At 42.7% G+C, this 19,352-nt stretch overlaps 1 long non-coding RNA gene across 1 annotated transcript; it reads left to right on the top strand.

The window, feature by feature from the left end:
- The first annotated feature begins 9,678 nt into the window (after window positions 1–9,678).
- Window positions 9,679–15,635, top strand: LOC141173185 (uncharacterized). The gene is made up of 3 exons (XR_012252604.1): window positions 9,679–9,744; window positions 10,281–10,376; window positions 15,558–15,635. It is a non-coding gene; the product is annotated as an uncharacterized lncRNA (long non-coding RNA).
- Window positions 15,636–19,352: the final 3,717 nt, after the last annotated feature.

Raw genomic sequence — 19,352 nt, 5'->3', positions numbered from 1 at the left:
TTGTCCTGCTGTCACCATAGTTACCCAGTGCCCTGTCAGCGACATGTAACGCCCCTGTCCATGCCTACTCGTCCAAGTGTCTGTGGTGAAATGCACCCTGTCACACACAGAGTTTCTCAAAGAAGCGGTGATGTTGTGTGCGACATGCTGGTGGAGCGCAGGCACACCTTTCTTTGAGAAGTAGTGCCGACTGGGCACCTGGTACTGGGGCACTGCGACGGACATAAGGTCTCAAAAATCCACTGTGTCCTCCAGGCGGAAAGGCAGCATTTCTGTAGCCAACAGCTTGCAGATGGTGAAATTCAACCTCTTAGCTTTCTCATGGCTAGGAGGAAATGGTCTTTTACTTGTCCACATCTGAGGGACCGAGGGCTGGCTGTTGTGCTTTGACGGGGTTGAGTAGGGTGTCCCTGGCAAACTGCCGGTCTGTGAGGAAGATGCAGGCGGACATGTTAGGTTGCCTTCATCCAAAGGTGGTGCTCTCGATGTCAGAGAGCTCTCAACACCAGCAGGTGTTTCCACTTCCCAATGAACTGACGACCTGCCAATCACACTGGCTGTTGCAGGTAAAGAGGTGGCAGGTCTGCGTCCAAAAACATGTGTGACTGCTGTCCCCCCAGTCACAGAGGATGAAGAGGCCGCGGATGCACAAGATGGGGCAGACGGTGGTTGGCCCAGCCTGCTAGGCCGCATTGTAGCAGAGTGAGCTTCCCACTGCAACTTATGCTTCATATCCATGTGACGGTACATGCATGAAGTACTCAAACTATGGATTTTTTGGCCTCTACTTAGCTTTTGGTGACAAATATTACAGATAACACGAGTTGGGTCATCCTTATCGATCTGAATAAATGCCCAGGCTATGCAAGGCTTAGAGCCCATGCGACCTGAAGAGCCACTACGACTTGTGGTCAGAGGCGGAGTTGTGGTTGAGGATGCAGTTGTTGACGTGATTCCAGTACTCCGTCTCTGTCCAGGAAGGCGCAACCTAACCTCGTCGTCAATAGCATCTGTGACGCCCCGCTGCGCTTGATATCACAGATCCTAGAAGAGTGTATTGATGGAATCCTCCACAATAGGCCCCCATAAACATTCACACATCTCCACCTTCCACCTCAGACCAGCAGAGGGAGCCCGTTAGGGATATAAATAGGGAAGGTGGAGCTAGGCAGTTCAGTTCCTCTGAAGAGTTCCTGCAGTAGAGAAGCCTAAGAGAGGTCAGTCTGCAGTGGAGCTCAGTCTAGTCTAGAGAACTCAGTTAATAGTTCAGCAGTGGAGCACGAGGCTCCTGCTAGCTAGATTCAGGGAGCCCAGATAGAGCTTAAGGTGTGCCAGCGTCATAAGATCGGTGAAGCGCGGCAAGCTGCCGTTAGTGTGTATAGCCTATTGAGGGCCCGAGTAGGCCGAAGGCAAGTGGCGAGTTAGTACATAAGGGGCAGAGGAGCTTAACCAGCTCACCCCGAAGCATTTACCGGACACCGGATCCGAGCTTACCGGGATCTCTATGACCCAGTAAGGCATAACCGGAATCCCTGGAGAACTACAAGTCCCAGGATCGCTAAGGTGCTGATACGTAACAGAGCCAGGAGACGCTTAGGCCCCGCATACTGGGAGCGTGAACTTCAAGAGAAGGCCCTACCACAAGTGCAGCCAGCGCAGGACAGAGACAAAGTTAGGCCTAGCTCCAGGCAGGTCAGAAACTTACTGCGCAGAGGCAAGAAACAGGAGGCCCTACACCCGCTCATTGGGGAGGATCCTGATATGCACCCTTCACCCTACAGTGCTCCAGGATGTGCCAGAATTTCCTCCAGTAAAAGGTACTGAAGTGACTACCGTGTCCGTTTCCGTTCTTGCTCTGACCCAGCTGGGTCTCGCCTGTCCTGCATTCCCCCTGCATACGCTGCCCTGAGACCTAGCTCCACCTGTGGGGAGCTATACCATCGAGCTGCCTTATCACGGGCCTCAGTGGACTGCTGCAGCGCTGGTGCTTCTCACCAGATACCACAGGTGGTGTCACAAACTCTTATAAAATTAACAATTATCCACCCTTTTAAAGAGTGACCCCAGGGTACGGGCCAGGGAGCCGACCACCGCGACATCCCAAAGGCCAGGCAAAGGCCCGGGTGACCTCATCGACTGGCTGACTGTGGGTTGACAGTAAGTGGGATCTCCAACCTTGTCATCATCACCCTGTGTGTTATCACACCCGTCGTCCTCAAAGCCAACCTCTTCCTGCCCTGACCGAAAAGTCAAGTTGTCGCTCCAATCAGGTATTTGAGTCTCATCATCGTCTTCATCATTGTCTCCACCAACAGGAGTTACAGTTTGGGAACGAGGGTCTACATTATGCTCAGAACCTTCTTCATCTGGTCCTGGATCTGACTTATAAAGATTCTGGGCATCAGTGCAGATCATTTCCTCGTCTGGATTAACAGAAGCTCTGGAGCAGACCTCTGTTTCCCAGGCTATAGTATGAGTAAATGTGGCACCCCAGGGGTCTGGTTTCCACAGTAATAACAGTATTACGTCTGTGAGCAGGTGGGAGGTCTCCTGGGCAGGAATCCTAAGCATGCCACACCTCCTGCCCAGTCCTGGGAGGGGAAGAACTTCCCCTACATAAACTGGGGCTGAGGCAGGGTTAGAGAGAGGAGTTCCAGACAGAGACGGAGTCTGGTCTGGACACGCAGAAACAGGGACAGATAGACATCAGGAGCTCTGTAGGAGCCAAGGAGAAGCGCCAGGGGGTGGAGCTGTGCAGAGCTCGCCCTGGGAGAAGGTACTAAAACCAGACACAGGAGTCCGAGGCTGTGGGGACTAAGATATACCCAGCAGCAGAATCCATCCGGCAGGGGATTCCAGGTCCTCTGGCCATAAAAGCCCGGAGGCTCAGTCACAACGAAGGGACCAGCACCGCCATCCCGGAGCGGAGGCTAACAGGAGGCCCCAGGTCACCAGCCATACGGGTGAGCACCACACGGTATACCCAGGGACGTGGGCTACTTGTAACCGCCGAAAGCAGGGTAGCCAGGAAGGGTACAGACTAACGGGAAGGCCTACAACTCCACCTGGCCAGGGGAACTCCGGCTTACTCGCAGACTAACCAGGCCCCAACTACTAGCCAGTACTCCCGGGGGAATTTGCCTTGTACCATCAGTAAAGACCCTGAACTGTACCCTCGCGTCTCCGTGCTTCCTTGTCGCACCATTAGTGCTGGGACATCCACACCATCACTCCCAACATCAACCTCATCCTCTGCCCTGAGGCCATACCCCTCCCGTTGGGGGTTATACCATCCACGCTGCACATCCGTACCACTGGCCTCAGCGGACTGCCCTGCAGCGGCGGCTTCATAGCCGCATTCAACGGGTGGCGTAGTCGGACACTAATACCATCATACCAGTAACTGCCACTTAGTTTGACCACCCTGGGCACGGACCGGGTCACCGCCACACGAAGACTACTACCCCCATCGGATCCGGCTCCGGGTATTTCCCGCGCGCACGCGCGCCGCACTACAGCACTGGCCCAGGGGGCGCGTCATAAACAGCTGTGCAGACTCAACCATCTGTGTTACCCCATACTCAGATGGGCAGCTGGAGACTTGGGAGCTGTGAGGAAGCAAGTGCGATTGGGGTGACACCTCTGAGGACTGGAGTATTTGTGATGTTGAAGTTGAGGTGGAGGAGAGCCCACTTGAAGGAGCACTTGATATCCGCTGAAGCACCTGCTGTTTTTGTGCCTCATCTGGAATTTGTAGCGATGGGCGTGTCCGTAACAAAGGGATCGTATCACATTGTCCACGAAAAGAAGTCGACATGTTAGTTTGGCTGGAAGATGGTCTTTCTTCTGCAGATGTTACTCCCCCCCACCGCGGGGGGCTCGACCCACCAGCGGACAGGCACCAGTATTAGGAGAGGGTGGCTGGCCGTCAGGGTCCACCGCGGCTCTGGCACAAACCCGGCGACACGGAGGTGGCACGGGCAGGAACAGACTGGCCGTGTCGGCTTCTCACTTTTTGGATTTTAGAAGGGCATGACATGCCTATATCTGTGTCTCCCCCTCCTTTTACTCTTCCACCTCTTTTCTTTTCGCATGACTATATGTACTTGTCACTTTTCCATGTGTTAGTTATGTCTTCTGAGCAGTTTGTCAGCTTTTGGACACCTTTGAAGGTGTTTTCTATGTGTTTCTATGTGTTTTTGTTTGCCTGCCATTGGTTTTAACGGTGTTCGAAGGTGTTCGACGAACAGTTCGACGAACAGTTCAGCGAACACACGGGTGTTCGACGAACCGAACCGAACTCGAACACTACGGGGGAGGCTCAACATTAGTCTTGATGCAGTAGACCACTTTCTATCAGGGGACAAAAATATACCACCGGAACAAAAAACATTCCTGTTGAAAGGTCTAAGATTCATTTTGGAGCATAACCTTTTCTCCTTTCAAGATAAGATGTACCTCCAGCAGTTCGGGACCGCGATGGGGACTCGGGTCGCACCCAGTTTTGCAAATCTTTTTATCGGGCGATTCGAGTCCCTATCGCCTATTACATCTCCAAAATATACCGAACATATATGTTATTATCGTCGATACATCGACGATTTATTCCTCATATGGAATGGTACAGAAGAGGAAGCGTCTTCCTTCATCAAAAAACTAAATCAGAACAACTGGGGAATCTCATTCACAAGCAATATGTCCAGAGAAAGAATTATTTTTCTGGACTTGGAATTATTTACTAAAGATCAAACCATTCAGAGCAAAACCCATTTTAAACCAGTTGACACCAATGGTTATTTAGATTTCTCCAGCGCTCATTACCCCAGATGGAAACATAACATTCCATCTAGTCAATTTCGCCGGATCAGGCGCAACTGCACTTCCACAATAGATTATATTGAACAATCTAAAATCAAAATATCCAGATTCGAATATAAAGGTTATCCAAAAGAATTGATCCAGTCCTCCTACCGAAAAAACCTGACACTTACACAAAATGTTTGCTTAGAAAATTCACAAAAAGATTCGGTAAAGGATATATCAAAGTGGAGGTACAGTTTTATCACTGCATTTAACAGTGGTAATTCAAACATCCGTAGAATACTAAAGAAGTACTGGTATCTTATCAAAAAAGATCCAATTCTGAAAGGGATGGTACCCTCTAGACCCAGCATAGTTTTCAGAAGAGGTACGACTCTAAAAAATAACATAACACCCAGTCTTTTAAGAGATAAGGAGGTAAACGACAGGAATGCTAAATATCAGAAAAAAAGAGAAAATGGGAATATCTAAATGTGGAAATACAAGATGTCACTGTTGTAAGATTATCAATTGGGATATGAGGAAGAGTATCCACACTAAGAATCCCAAGATGACCTTAAAACCCACCCAAGAGCTCACATGCAGCTCGGAATTTGTCATCTATGTGGTAACATGTAGTTGTGGGTTACATTATGTAGGACGGACCACCCAAACACTACGAAGCCGTATGAATGGCCACAGGCATAACGTTAAAAATGGGTTTCTCAAACAGAGCCTTTCCAAACATATCACTCTTGTGCACAACAAGAACTTTGACTCCATAACAGTTACACCCATAGAGCAAATTCCACCACTCACCAAGAACAGAAAATCGGTCCTCAATGCGTAAGAATCCTACTGGATCTACAGACTTGGCAGTCTGTATCCAGATGGATTAAATGACACAGTTGAGACATTATAAGAGATATGTAGTTAGCTGAATAACACCACTTTTTCCATGGCAATTAACATCATGACACTTACAGTAAAGTCCTGTATCAAAACTAAGGACCTGTGGCATCTATCTGGCAATCCCTGATATCTCTCCAATACATCATATGTCTTTGACCAGTTGGTCTCATTTGACCTCCTTCTCATATAACCTGTTTATATGTGCAAATCATTCCATCTGAGGATTAACATTAACGTTGTAGTGGCAAGTAACATCAATATACGCGTCATTGGTTTTTATTTTTCTTTCAAATTTTTTTTTGTTTTGTTTTTTTTATTTTTATTATTTTTTTTAATTATTATTATTTATGTTTTTATTTATTTATTTTTATTATTTTCATTTTTATTACTTTTTATTAATTTATTTTTTTAATTATTATTTTTTTTTTTATCTTATTTTTTTTTTGTTTTTTTTTTTGTTTTGTTTTGTTATTTTTATTTTATTTTATTTTTATTTATTTATTTTTTTTGCTACCCATCATATCAGTCCAATGCCTCCCTAAATTAATTTTTAGATTTCTTGTAAGAACTCCACACGGTAGATAATTATAGATTTTGACAAAATAGTCATTTGGTTAACATAGGCTTCCAGCTCACATTTGGGTGATGATTTTTAAAATTTGAGCAATGACACTATTGGTAAGAAATATACAGTACAGACCAAAAGTTTGGACACACCTTGTCATTTAGAGATTTTTCTGTATTTTCATGACTTTGAAAATTGTACATTCACACTGAAGGCATCAAAACTATGAATTAACACATGTGGAATTATATACTTAACAAAAAAGTGTGAAACAACTAAAAATATGTCTTATATTCTAGGTTCTTCAAAGTAGCCACATTTTGCTTTGATGACTGCTTTGCACACTCTTTGCATTCTCTTGATGAGCTTCAAGAGGTAGTCACCGGAAATGGTCTTCCAACAATCTTGAAGGAGTTCCCAGAGATGCTTAGCACTTGTTGGTCATTTTGCCTTCACTCTGCGGTCCAGCTCACCCCAAACCATCTCGATTGGGTTCAGGTCTGGTGACTGTGGAGGCCAGGTCATCTGGCATAGCACCCCATCACTCCCCCTCTTGGTCAAATAGCCCTTACGCAGCCTGGAGGTGTGTTTGGGGTCATTGTCTTGTTGAAAACTAAATGATGGTCCAACTAAACGCAAACCGGATGGAAAAGAATGCCGCTGCAAGATGCTGTGGTAGCCATGCTGGATCAGTATGCCTTCATTTTTGAATAAATCCCCAACAGTGTCACCAGCAAAGCACCCCCACACCATCACACCTCCTCCTCCATGCTTCACGGTGGGAACCAGGCATGTAGAGTCCATCCGTTCACCTTTTCAGCGTCGCACAAGGACACGGTGGTTGGAACCAAAGATCTCAAATTTGGACTCATTAGACCAAAGCACAGATTTCCACTGGTCTAATGTCCATTCCTTGTGTTCTTTAGCCCAAACAAGTCTCTTCTGCTAGTTGCCTGTCCTTAGCAGTGGTTTCCTAGCAGCTATTTTACCATGAAGGCGTGCTGCACAAAGTCTCCTCTTAACAGTTGTTGAAGAGATGTGTCTGCTGCTAGAACTCTGTGTGGTATTGACCTGGTCTCTTATCTGAGCTGCTGTTAACCTGCACTTTCTGAGGCTGGTGACTCGAATAAACTTATCCTCAGAAGCAGAGGTGACTCTTGGTCTTCCTTTCCTTGGGCGGTCCTCATGTGAGCCAGTTTCTTTGTAGCGCTTGATGGTTTTTGCAACTGCACTTGGGGACACTTTCAAAGTTTGCCCAATTTTTCAGACTGACTGACCTTCATTTCTTAAAGTAATGATGGCCACTCGTTTTTCTTTACTTAGCTGCTTTTTTCTTGCCATAATACAAATTTGAATAGTCTATTCAGTAGGACTATCAGCTGTGTATCCACCTGACTTCTGCACAACACAACTGATGGTCCCAACCCCATTTATAAGGCAAGAAATCCCATTTATTAAACCTGACAGGGCACACCTGTGAAGTGAAAACCATTTCCGGTGACTACCTCTTGAAGCTCATCAAGAGAATGCCAAGAGTGTGCAAAGCAGTCATCAAAGCAAAAGGAGGCTTCTTTGAAGAACCAAGAATATAAGACATATTTTCAGTTGTTTCACACTTTTTTTGTTAAGTATATAATTCCACATGTGTTAATTCATAGGTTTGATGCCTTCAGTGTGAATGTACAATTTTCAAAGTCATGAAAATACAGAAAAATCTTTAAATGAGAAGGTGTGTCCAAACTTTTGGTCTGTACTGTATGTATACAAGAGTCCACCTATATTCATCAATTAGACTCCAGACTCCACAACAGAGAGGAAGAGTAGATTTGAGTTGGATGTTACCTCTGAGGGTGACCCCACCCACAAGTAAAGATGCTGGGTATAAGAGTTCAGTCAAACCTAAGGTCTCATACACACCTGATGAAGGCTCTATGAACAGAAACGCGTTGTGAGATCCTTTTTAAAGACTTCCTTCTTCCTTCCCCATTTGTACATCCATGTCTCTTATGTGTATTCATGGTTTTATGATTTTTTCATAAACCTACAAATATTAATCCCTGGTGGAATATCCTCCATGTGATTGCACCACAATTGTAAGATTCAACAATTTTTTTTGGTTACTCTTTCTTCCACGGGAGCGCCTCCAGAATCCATTTGTCTCAATTTGTTCACGTGGTGGCTGTCTGTCAGGTAGAACAAATATACCTCCACCGTCTATGGAAGAGCTGCAAACCGTGGTCTGAGAACCCTAATAACGGACAAATTCCTCAAATAGAGTTGTGCCTATCAGAACAACTTGCTCAGGTGAGCATAAAAGATTTTATATTTTTTTTTAGTTTCAAGTCTCTACTTCCTACGCTCAGTTAGCGCTCTCTTTCCCTTTTTCCTCCACTTCTTTCTACCCAGGAACAATCAGATAATGTTTACTGGAAGTTTCAATGATATCATTCACATATAGTGTACAACACTAGACCATAATACATCTAATAAAAGAGAAAAAGGAAGGAAGGAGGAAAGGGAAAAGAGACAAAGTTTAAATGGGTTAAAATGTAAATAAAATACAAATTTTAATCACATTTCTTTAAAAAAATACTATATTAGTGTGATTTATTCCTTAGTCATTTATGAAATTAATCCAGACCAAAAGTTTCACAAAACCAATAGTTGGGTAGTGAAAGGGAGAGGTAAACCTAGACTACTATTACTGGAATAAAAATAATATTTGTCAATTAAAATGTTATTTGAGGAGATAATCACACAGAGCTAGTAAGAACTCCAGTAAAACCATGGTGTATTAAACCTACTGTATGATTAGTCCAATTTTTTTAAGACGTCTTATTTCAGACAATTTCTGCCACGGCTGTAGTTTGTTAAAACATGACAAACTGAGCTGTAATCGCCTTCCCCGGGTCCAACGGCGAGTCTCAACCGCTGCTTCTGGTGCCTTGGATTGGCTGCAGCGCTGACGCCACATCCACAGTGTGGTAGTCAATCAGTGAGCTTAGCGGCTCTGAATAGGGTGCTTCACCTACACAACCAGAGCCGCCGAGCTCATGATTGGCTGTTGCGCTATTGACATAACTTCAGCACCGCATGCTGGACATGGGTGCAGCGGCAGAGACTCATCATTGGACCTAGTGAAGGTGAGTTCAGTGTAGTTTATGGTTTAAAAAGCTGTAGCAGAAATTGCCTGAAAGGAGATAACCCCTTTAACCTATGGTGTGACTAAGTAGATCCAGTTGGTCCACTTCAAGTTCCTTCTCTTTGCTTTGTCTGTTTACTGATCCGTTGACCAGAAACCTTTCATTAAAGCATTCATATAACGTGTGATTTTAGAAAGAAGACAAGTCCCTTTAGAAGACCACATAAATTATATAAATTCATGATTTCTCATTTTTTAGGTAAGTGGTATCATTACCCTAGGAGAAAATATTGCAGATAATGGCGGAGTCCGACAGGCTTACAAGGTAAACTATTATGAGGTGTTTTTTTCTTCAAACTTGTTATTGTGAGTGGAAATGAATGGAGGATTACAACGTTCTGACATTGAAATGTCACAATAATTAATGTCCTTCATGATTTTAAGGAAGCGACTCAGTATTTAATGTGGTCAAATCTGCAATCTTTCATGACGAGTTAGTTACAGCGTCAGCCTAAACATGCAGCCGTCGAGCTCGGGTCTCTGTGTACTGGTGTTTTTCATTTTTTTAAATTTAATTTTAACAACAGTTAATCTCCTGCGAGAGTCTTCTGTCTCCTTTGTATATTAAGGACTTAAGTATTTAGGGTAGAGGTATTACTTGAAGCTCCTGGACCCCAATACAAAACACAACTTAGGTCTATTGCACTCCCGAGAGTTATTGCTCTAAATATTAATCAAAATACAAGACAACTACTCACCAAAAGCATAAATGTCTACTGATGGTTTGGCCATAATTGGCCCCGGTTCTAGAGTCTTGAGATTTGATGGTTATGGTGAAGATTTTTTTTGGTTGACTTATAGGCATATCTGAAATGGGTGGAGAGACACGGCAAAGAGCCCAGGCTCCCTGGATTGGACCTGACGCACAAGCAGCTCTTTTTCCTGAACTTTGCACAGGTGAACTTTATAGGCTTTTTGCAATACTGTTAGTCTAATATACAGTAGGTTATAGATATTATCATTTAGCAAAATAGTGCTGGTTAGAGGTACTTATTTCATATTACAAGAGAGTACAATAAAACAAGGTATTGATGCCTATTCCATATTACCAGGCAGTACAGTTACTATAATATGGATACTAGCTTGTTATTCCATATTGCTAGGCTGTAGTGTTACTACAATATGGGTTATACTTATTCCATATTCCTAGGCTGTAGTGTTACTATAATATGGGTTATACTTATTCCATATTACTAGGCTGTAGTGTTGGGATAATATGCGTTTTAGATACTTTTTTTCATATTGTAAATGAATGAGAGCTATTCGTAGAATTTCAGATATTGTTACTTATTTTATCTTATGCTCAGTATTGTTGGAGCAATGTAGGTAATTGAGATATATATATACAGTACAGACCAAAAGTTTGGACACACCTTCTCATTTAAAGATTTTTCTGTATTTTCATGACTATGAAAATTGTACATTCACACTGAAGGCATCAAAACGATGAATTAACACATGTGGAATTATATACTTAACAAAAGAGTGTGAAACAACTGAAAATATGTCTTATATTCAAAGTTCTTCAAAGTAGCCACCTTTTGCTTTGATGACTGCTTTGCACACTCTTGGCATTCTCTTGATGAGCTTCAAGAGGTAGTCACCAGAAATGGTCTTCCACCAATCTTGAAGGAGTTCCCAGAGATGCTTAGCACTTGTTGGCCCTTTTGCCTTCACTCTGCGGTCCAGCTCACCCCAAACCATCTCGATTGGGTTCAGGTCTGGTGACTGTGGAGACCAGGTCATCTGGCATAGCTCCGAATCTCTCTCCTACTTGGTCAAATAGCCCTTACATAGCCTGGAGGTGTGTTTGGGGTCATTGTCCTGTTGAAAAGTAAATGATGGTCCAACTAAATGCAAACCGGATGGAATAGCATGCAGCTGCAAGATGCTGTGGTAGCCATGCTGGTTCAGTATGCCTTCAATTTTGAATAAATCCCCAACAGTGTCACCAGCAAAGCACCCCCACACCATCACACCTCCTCCTCCATGCTTCACTGTGGGAATCAGGCATGTAGAGTCCATCTGTTCACCATTTCTGCGTCGCACAAAGACACGGTGTTGGAACCAAAGATCTCAAATTTGGACTCATCAGACCAAAGCACAGATTTCCACTGGTCTAATGTCCATTCCTTGTGTTCTTTAGCCCAAACAAGTCTTTTCTGCTTGTTGCCTGTCCTTATCAGTGGTTTCCTAGCAGCTATTTTACCATGAAGGCCTGCAGCACAAAGTCTCCTCTTAACAGTTGTTGTAGAGATGTGTCTGCTGCTAGAACTATGTGTGGCATTGACCTGGTCTCTAATCTGAGCTACTGTTAACCTGCGATTTCTGAGGCTGGTGACTTGTATAAACTTATCCTCAGAAGTAGAGGTGACTCTTGGTCTTCCTTTCCTGGGGCGGTCCTCATGTGAGCCAGTTTCTTTGTAACGCTTGATGGTTTTTGCAACTGCACTTGGGGACACTTTCAAAGTTTTCCCAATTTTTCGGACTGACTGACCTTCATTCCTTAAAGTAATGATGGGCAATCATTTTTCTTTACTTAGCTGCTTTTTTCTTGCCATAATACAAATTCTAACACTCTATTCAGCTGTGTATCCACCTGACTTCTGCACAACACAACTGATGGTCCCAACCCCATTTATAAGGCAAGAAATCCTACTTATTAAACCTGACAGGGCACACCTGTGAAGTGAAAACCATTTCCGGTGACTACCTCTTGAAGCTCATCAAGAGAATGCCAAGAGTGTGCAAAGCAGTCATCAAACCAAAAGGTGGCTACTTTGAAGAACCTAGAATATAAGACATATTTTCAGTTGTTTCACACTTTTTTGTAAAGTATATAATTCCACATGTGTTAATTCATAGTTTTGATGCCTTCAGTGTGAATGTACAATTTTCAAAGTCATGAAAATACAGAAAAATCTTTAAATGAGAAGGTGTGTTCAAACTTTTGGTCTGTACTGTGTATATGTGGCGCCCCTGAGGGTTTAGTCACCACAGGGGTACTGCACCTCTGAACGAGGTATGGTATCTCCTCTCCAAGGTAAGGATGGAGTACCACACAGAACCCCAACCACACACTCAACACTACACCACTCCAGTTCTGAAGGGGGCCTAAAAGCACCATAGTGCTGCCCCGGGCCGGAATGGAGGAGTTGGGGGGAACCAAAGTTAGGGGGAACCATGTAGTGAGTGAGGGTGGAGGAAGCACTTTACTTTAGTACTTAATAGAATCATATATAACTGGAGGCCATTTTAATAACCGGGTCTTTGTTCTTGGGTCATTGGGACGGCAAGTTAGCACAAAGCTGCAGCCGGCTTAGGGGTCCACGGTTCTCGGTCTCAGGCCTCAAGATGGGGGATTGGGGCAGAGTATAATCAGCTCTGTCCCCGGTCTTAGTCCAACCAAGAAGGCAAAGGAGGGGAGCAGAGGAGTTAGGCTCCACAGGCGAAAGGATCTCCGGGGGTGCGGACGGAGCGGAGTCTCCACCTGTATTCCCTAATCTGAGTTCATCCAGAGGGACCCGGCCTTACGCCACGTTCTCACCACTAGTAACCAAGAAAGGCACCCAGTCGGTCCGGGAGCTACACGCTACCCATCAAGGACATCGCAGTACCCGTATGGGACGCAGTGGGGGACACAAGGCGGGAGAAGTTCAACTAGATAGGAACACACTAGAGCGGGGGTCCTGTCAAGTGCCCCTGAACTACCTGGAGCATGCTGAACCCCACCCTGGCGGCCGCAGCTCGCCGTGTGACAGCAGAGAGGAGCTCTCAGCTGAGAAAACACTACCGTGAGTAAAAGACTTGGATGACTTCAACTACTGCCTCTTTTTGTTCTTTCCTCCGTGGCTCTGCACCCGCCACTGCTCTACTCTGCATCCCCCTCTCTAACTACACTGCCTTGAGGCCCTGCTCCATCTGTGGGGAGCAGCACCAACTAAGCACCAACACCGGCCTCAGAGGACTGTCGCAGCGCTGGTGGTCCTCACCAGATACCATGGGTGGCATCACGAACATTCCCCTCTCCCATACACCTTTTCCCCCATTCCTTGCTTTTAAGAGTGACCCCAGGGTACGGGCCCGGGAGCCGGCCACCGCGACATCCCCCCCCCCAAAACTAACAGCAAGGCCCGGGCGCCGAGTCATCCCCATCCCCTGGGCGCGTCATATATATATAAAGTATAAATAGTAGACAGCTGGCAGAATCCTGGAAAGCGCTGAGGGGGTTAATAGGAAAAATATATGGGTCCAGGTTTGTTAGGAACGATTAGTTGAGATGGGCAGAACTAGCCATTCCCACCCTCCAATCCAAGAGGTGCAGCTGGTTTAAAAGGGCAGCTGAGCTGTTCAATCCTTGTCTGGGAGTAGAGATGCGAACACCTCTCGTATTTGGATCTGGGTATGCACGGTGGAGGACCTGTGTAAGTTGTTTAGACTCTGCAACTATTAACAAGCTTCTTACACCTCTCAACTGCAATTTTGGACCACTCCTCATTTGCAAACTGCTTCGGGACTCATATTTGAAGGGTACCTTCTCCCAACAGCAATATTAATACCTCTCCACAGGTGTTCAATGGGATTTAAATCCGGACTCATTGCTGGCCACTTCAGAACTCTCCAGCACTTTGTTTCCATCCATTTCTGGGTGCTTCTTGAAGTATTATTGGGGAGTATTTCCTGTTGTAAATCCCCTGACCTAGGATGCAAACCCAGCTTTCTCACATTGGGCACTACATTGCAGCCCAATATCCTTTGGTAATCTTCAGATTTCATGATGCCTTGCACACAGTCAAGGCACCAAGTGCCAGAGGCAGCAAAACAACCCTAAAACATCTTTGAACCTCCACCACATTTGACTGTAGGTACTGTGTTCTTTTCTTTTTAGGCCTCATTCCATTTTCAGCAAACAGTAGAATGATGTGCTTTAACAAAAATCTTTATCTTAGTCTCACAAGACGCTTTCAAGAAAGATTTTGGCTTACTCACATACATTTTGGCAAACTGCAGTCAAGCTTTTTTATGTCTCTGTGTCAGCAGTTCAGTCCTCCTGGGTCTCCTGCCATAGCATTTCATTTCATTCAAATGTCGACAGATCGTTTGCACTGACACTTATGCACCCTGAGCCTGCAGAACAGCTTGAATTTCTTTGGAACTTGATTGGGGCTACTTATCCACCATCCGGACTATCCTGCGATGCAAACTTTCATCAATTTTTCTCTGTCGTCCACATCCAGGGAGATTAGCTATAGTGCCATGGGATGTGAACTTCTTGATTATGTTGCGCACCGTGGACAAAGGAACATCTCTGGAGATGTAGTTGTTACCTTGAGATTGTTGATATTTTTCAACAATTTTGGTTCTCAAATCCTCAGGCAGTTCTATTCTCCACTTTCTGTTCTCCATGCTTAGTGTGGCATACACAGACACACAATGCAAAGTTTTAGTCAACTTCTCCCCTTTTTCTCTGGTTTCAGGTGTGATTTTCATATTGCCCACACCTGTTACTTACCACAGGTGAGTTTGAAAAAGCATCACATGCTTGAAACAAAGTAGTTTATCTAAAATTTTGTAAAGGTGTCAATAATTTTGTCCGGCCCACTTTTGGGATTTTGTGTGAAATTATGTCCAATTTGCCTTTTTTTCAGTTTTTTTTTGTGTTGCTTCAATACACAGACAGGAAATAAACATGTGTATAACAAAATATGCGTAATTGCAATAATTTTCTGGGAGAAACACTCCATTTTCTGGAACAATTTCAAGGATGTCAAAACTTTTGGCCATGGCTATATTACTTGGAAATATCGTTGGCATAATATTAGTTATTGTTACTTATTTCGTATTAGTAGGCAGTACTGATGGCATAACATGCGTTATTGTTACTTATTCCTTATTACTAGGCAGTATTGTTTGTATAATATGGGGCATAGCTACTTATTTTAAATTAATTGCGGTATTGTTGGCATAATGTGGTTTTAATATTTATTCCATATTGCTAGGCAGTGTAGTAGTACTTTAGTAAATGTACTGTAGTAAAGGGATAGATCTTAGCCCTTGTAAAATGTCTTGTACACACAGGTATGGTGTGGATCTTATCGACCAGAGTATGCCAGGCACTCGATAAAGACAGATGTACACAGTCCATTTAATTACAGGTGAGTTATTTTCTTACTATCTCACTGATTTTAAGCTTTTTTTGGTAAGTGACCATGTGTATCACAGTCATCTATTTATTTCCTCCATCCTTTGATCTGTCCTCTGTTTCTTTTTCCTCTTTGTTTCCTTCTATTTCACATTTTTGTATCGTTATTTATTTCCGTCTTCTGGTGGTTCTTCTTTCAGTTCTCTCTTACCTTCTACCTTTTTGTCCTTCTATCTTCTATTTTTCTTCCTTTCCTCCTGTTTCTTTGCCTCCTCCTCTTTCTGCTGCTTCTTCTTTTGCTTCTTTTTCTTCTCCTTCTTTTACTTTTTCTTCTTTCTTTTGCATGTAGTCTTCTTTTTTGTCTTCTCCATACAGTCTACTCTTTACCTTTTATCACCTTGTTTGCTTTTGTCTTGTGTATATCTTTTTATATCTTCATTATTCTACACCTTATTCTTCTTTTCCTTCTCTTCCTTTGGATTCCTCTTCTTTTCTTTCTTTTCTCTTCTACCCCCTAATTGTTGTTCTTTCTTAAATCTTTTTCCACTAATTAGTTGTTTTCCTCTTGCTCCTATTCCTTATCCTTCACTTTTCCTTCATTTTTTTTTCTTACGCATTTTCTTCTATCATTTGTTTGCTTCTTTCCCCCTCCTTAATATTCCTTTCTTACTTCCCTATTTTCTTCTATTGTCCCATTCAATGCCCTTCTTTGGCATCTCTATATATTCTTCTTCCTTAACTTTTTCAGTTTCTTTTCCTTTTCTCCATCCTCTTTTTTTACATCTCCCTTTTCTTTATGACATAGGCTTAAGAAATAAACTTTTACTTCCATTAAAATTACATTTTTTCTTGTTGTTTCTCATAGCAACATCTTTAGACGTGAGTCATTTAAAATGTTTGAATTAAAAAGTTCTGCTTTAAAGGAGTTGTCAACCTTTTTCCTTTAAAAACCTTGCTCATTATCATAAAAAGATGTTAAAGAAACTTCACTCGAGGACCAATCTCACACACTTCTCCACAGCACTGCCCTGGTCTCCTCGCTTCCTCATTCTGCAGGACGATTCGTGACCACTGCATCCAGATAGTAATCACTCCTGCAGTCACTGAATGGCTGCAGTGGTCATGAGCCGTTTCCACCAGAAGTGAAAGTGATGAGACAAGCAAGGGACCTGAGAAGCGCTACAGTGGAATAAAGGGCGATTGGTAGTGAGCAGAGATGATCAAATCTGTTAAGATTCAAATTTGACAAATCATGCAAATTTAACAGGGAATTTTCATTTGCATCAAAGTTATTCGATGTGCATTGATTTTCCTTATTATGTTCTGTGGGCTCTTCAGAACACAGAATGTAAGCATAAAATAATAATACTGTAGCCCACCATCTGGTCCATCCCGTTTCTTCTTTTTGCCTAGCTCTATTGCATGCATCCTCTTTGGCCTGTTTCATTCTATGCCGGGGCTTCCGGCACCGGCTAGGCTTCTGACGTCAGTATGCGTTGTGCCATCAAGGTGCACATTAGATAGTACTACGTGCGTCTTCAGTGGCTCTGACTACATCATTCAACACATCTCACGATGGCATGGAGTGCAGTGATCTCAGAGGTCTAGTCAGTGGCGGAAACCCCAGCATAGAGTGAAGCAGGTTGAAGATGATGAATGCGACAGGGAAAGGAAAAAGGAAGAGGTACAGAAGACCAAACAGTAGTTTGCAAGGCAAGGGTGGCAGAACAGATAAGGTAACTATTTTTTTTTAACCTGTTGCTCGTCAAAATGGTAGCCGCGTGGAAGAAATTTCAAAAGATCCATATTATGCAAAATAGGAATTTTGTAACCTTTTAAGAGAAATCAATTCCAGGTGAATAAATTTGATCATCTCTAGTAGTAAGCACAGTTGTTTGTTTTTCATTTTTTGGACCATTACTCTTAACCATTCATGTTTGTAAATCATGTTCTCATTATCATTACAGGGTGATGGGATCCTTACAAAACTTTGAAGCTTTCTCTGAAGAATTTAACTGCAAGAAAGGCACCACAATGCACCCTGTAGAAAGATGCCGAGTTTGGTAGTCTCAAGTCTTGATCTTCAAAAATCAATCTAAAAATGTCTACTGGGCTGGCTTATACATTTTGCCAATGATGTGCCTGGTATATCCCTCTGATTCGGTCAGAGCCATGGTGTGTGTAGCGAGTCAGGGACAAGCAAGGCGGCAGGCATACTTGTTTAGGGTTTCTATAACGCAAGTGTAGAATTTTATGCCATATGTCGCATGGAGAAAGTTATGAGAGAAAAGACTGTTTTAATGGCTTGACTGTTATAAAAAAAAAAATTCTGCTGTCAGGTTTCAAAGACTAGTTCCAAGAAGATGTATTTTTTTCTCAAGTTATCTTGGCTTTTGATATTATGTAGTATGTCTGTGCTGCTCTCATTTCACATTTTCAGAAACATTTAAAACAAAATATTCATGGGAAAATTACAGAGGAGAAAGCAAAAGCAACTCTTTTATAAACTCCCCAGTAAGGTTAGCCACTAGAACAGGACACAATTTAAAAGTTACTTCCTAACTTTGTCATCATCCCTTCCTGTGACCTTTAGGTGGCGTGTTTTATTCTACCACTGCATAGCAGTTATTCAATAGAATTTTCATAATTGTTACTATTTTTTTACTAGATGCAAGGTTAAATAATGCAGAATGCAATTGTAAAGTTTTTTTGGAAAGTTCTTCACTTGACACGCCACAGCATAACAGCTTTGCCTGAAGTGTTTCTTTAGTCCAATTAATCAGAGCAAAAACTGAAAAATGGAGTTCCCCTTGTTCTAATGCTAAAAAAGACACCAATTATAGAATTAGGAATATATCCTTCAGAGTGGACTCGCGTTATATTTTTGCAGTTTACGCAATTGGAACACAGTAATGTGATCACCGGACATTTTATGCCCCTCCAAACTATTCAGTAGTGCTCCCAAATAATACAGAAATGCCAATTTTTACTTCAAATTTCTATTTAACTTCAGTTATTACAGGATATTAAGGGGTGTTGGCAAGTAGGTTTAATGCAGATCGTGTTTAATGAAGTCAATGAACGCATAGATGACATGATATAAATATATATATATATAGACTTAATATTGGCATCTGTTTTGTCTAAAAATCTGCGCAAAGTTCATTATTTTTTTACAGAAACTATGAAAATTTCAGAACTTGTCATTGACACACATCAGATGGTTGCTTGAAAGTGATTCGTTTTAGAGAACTATATATACAAAGGCTATGTAATTTTGTTAAAGAAAAATAAAAGTATATATAAATATATATATAAATTTAAATCTACATAAATGTGCTGCGTGTCGTCTCAGGCTTTCTGTAGGAGAGAAATAATTATATTGCAATGTATGTTCTTTTCAGATTGCTATGATGTCATGTTTCAATGGTATATGGTGTCATTATTGTATGTCGATAATTATTTTTGATTAAAATGACATGTTAATGGCATTCACGACCTGTCTTATTGTCAGTTTGCTTGTGGCTGCAGCCAGTACAAAATAGGAGTTGTTGCTGTGGCGTAACAAAAGGCTACCCAAATTTTTACATGCTCTCCCTTCAATTTTTTCTTCATTCATTATGAAATTTAAAGGCAAGGTAAAGGGGACCTGTCATCCCTTGAAAAGTTTTCAATTTTTGTTCTTATTTTATTCCTGCTACATCCTTGAGTATTCTGTTTTTTTGTTTTTG

This window comes from Phyllobates terribilis, unplaced genomic scaffold, assembly GCF_046119375.1.
Source record: "Phyllobates terribilis strain yellow unplaced genomic scaffold, ASM4611937v1 Scaffold_12__6_contigs__length_324123572, whole genome shotgun sequence".
Lineage (NCBI taxonomy): Eukaryota > Metazoa > Chordata > Amphibia > Anura > Dendrobatidae > Phyllobates > Phyllobates terribilis.
Note: the sequence above shows the minus strand (reverse complement) of the source record. Positions and strands in the feature narration are given on the sequence as shown.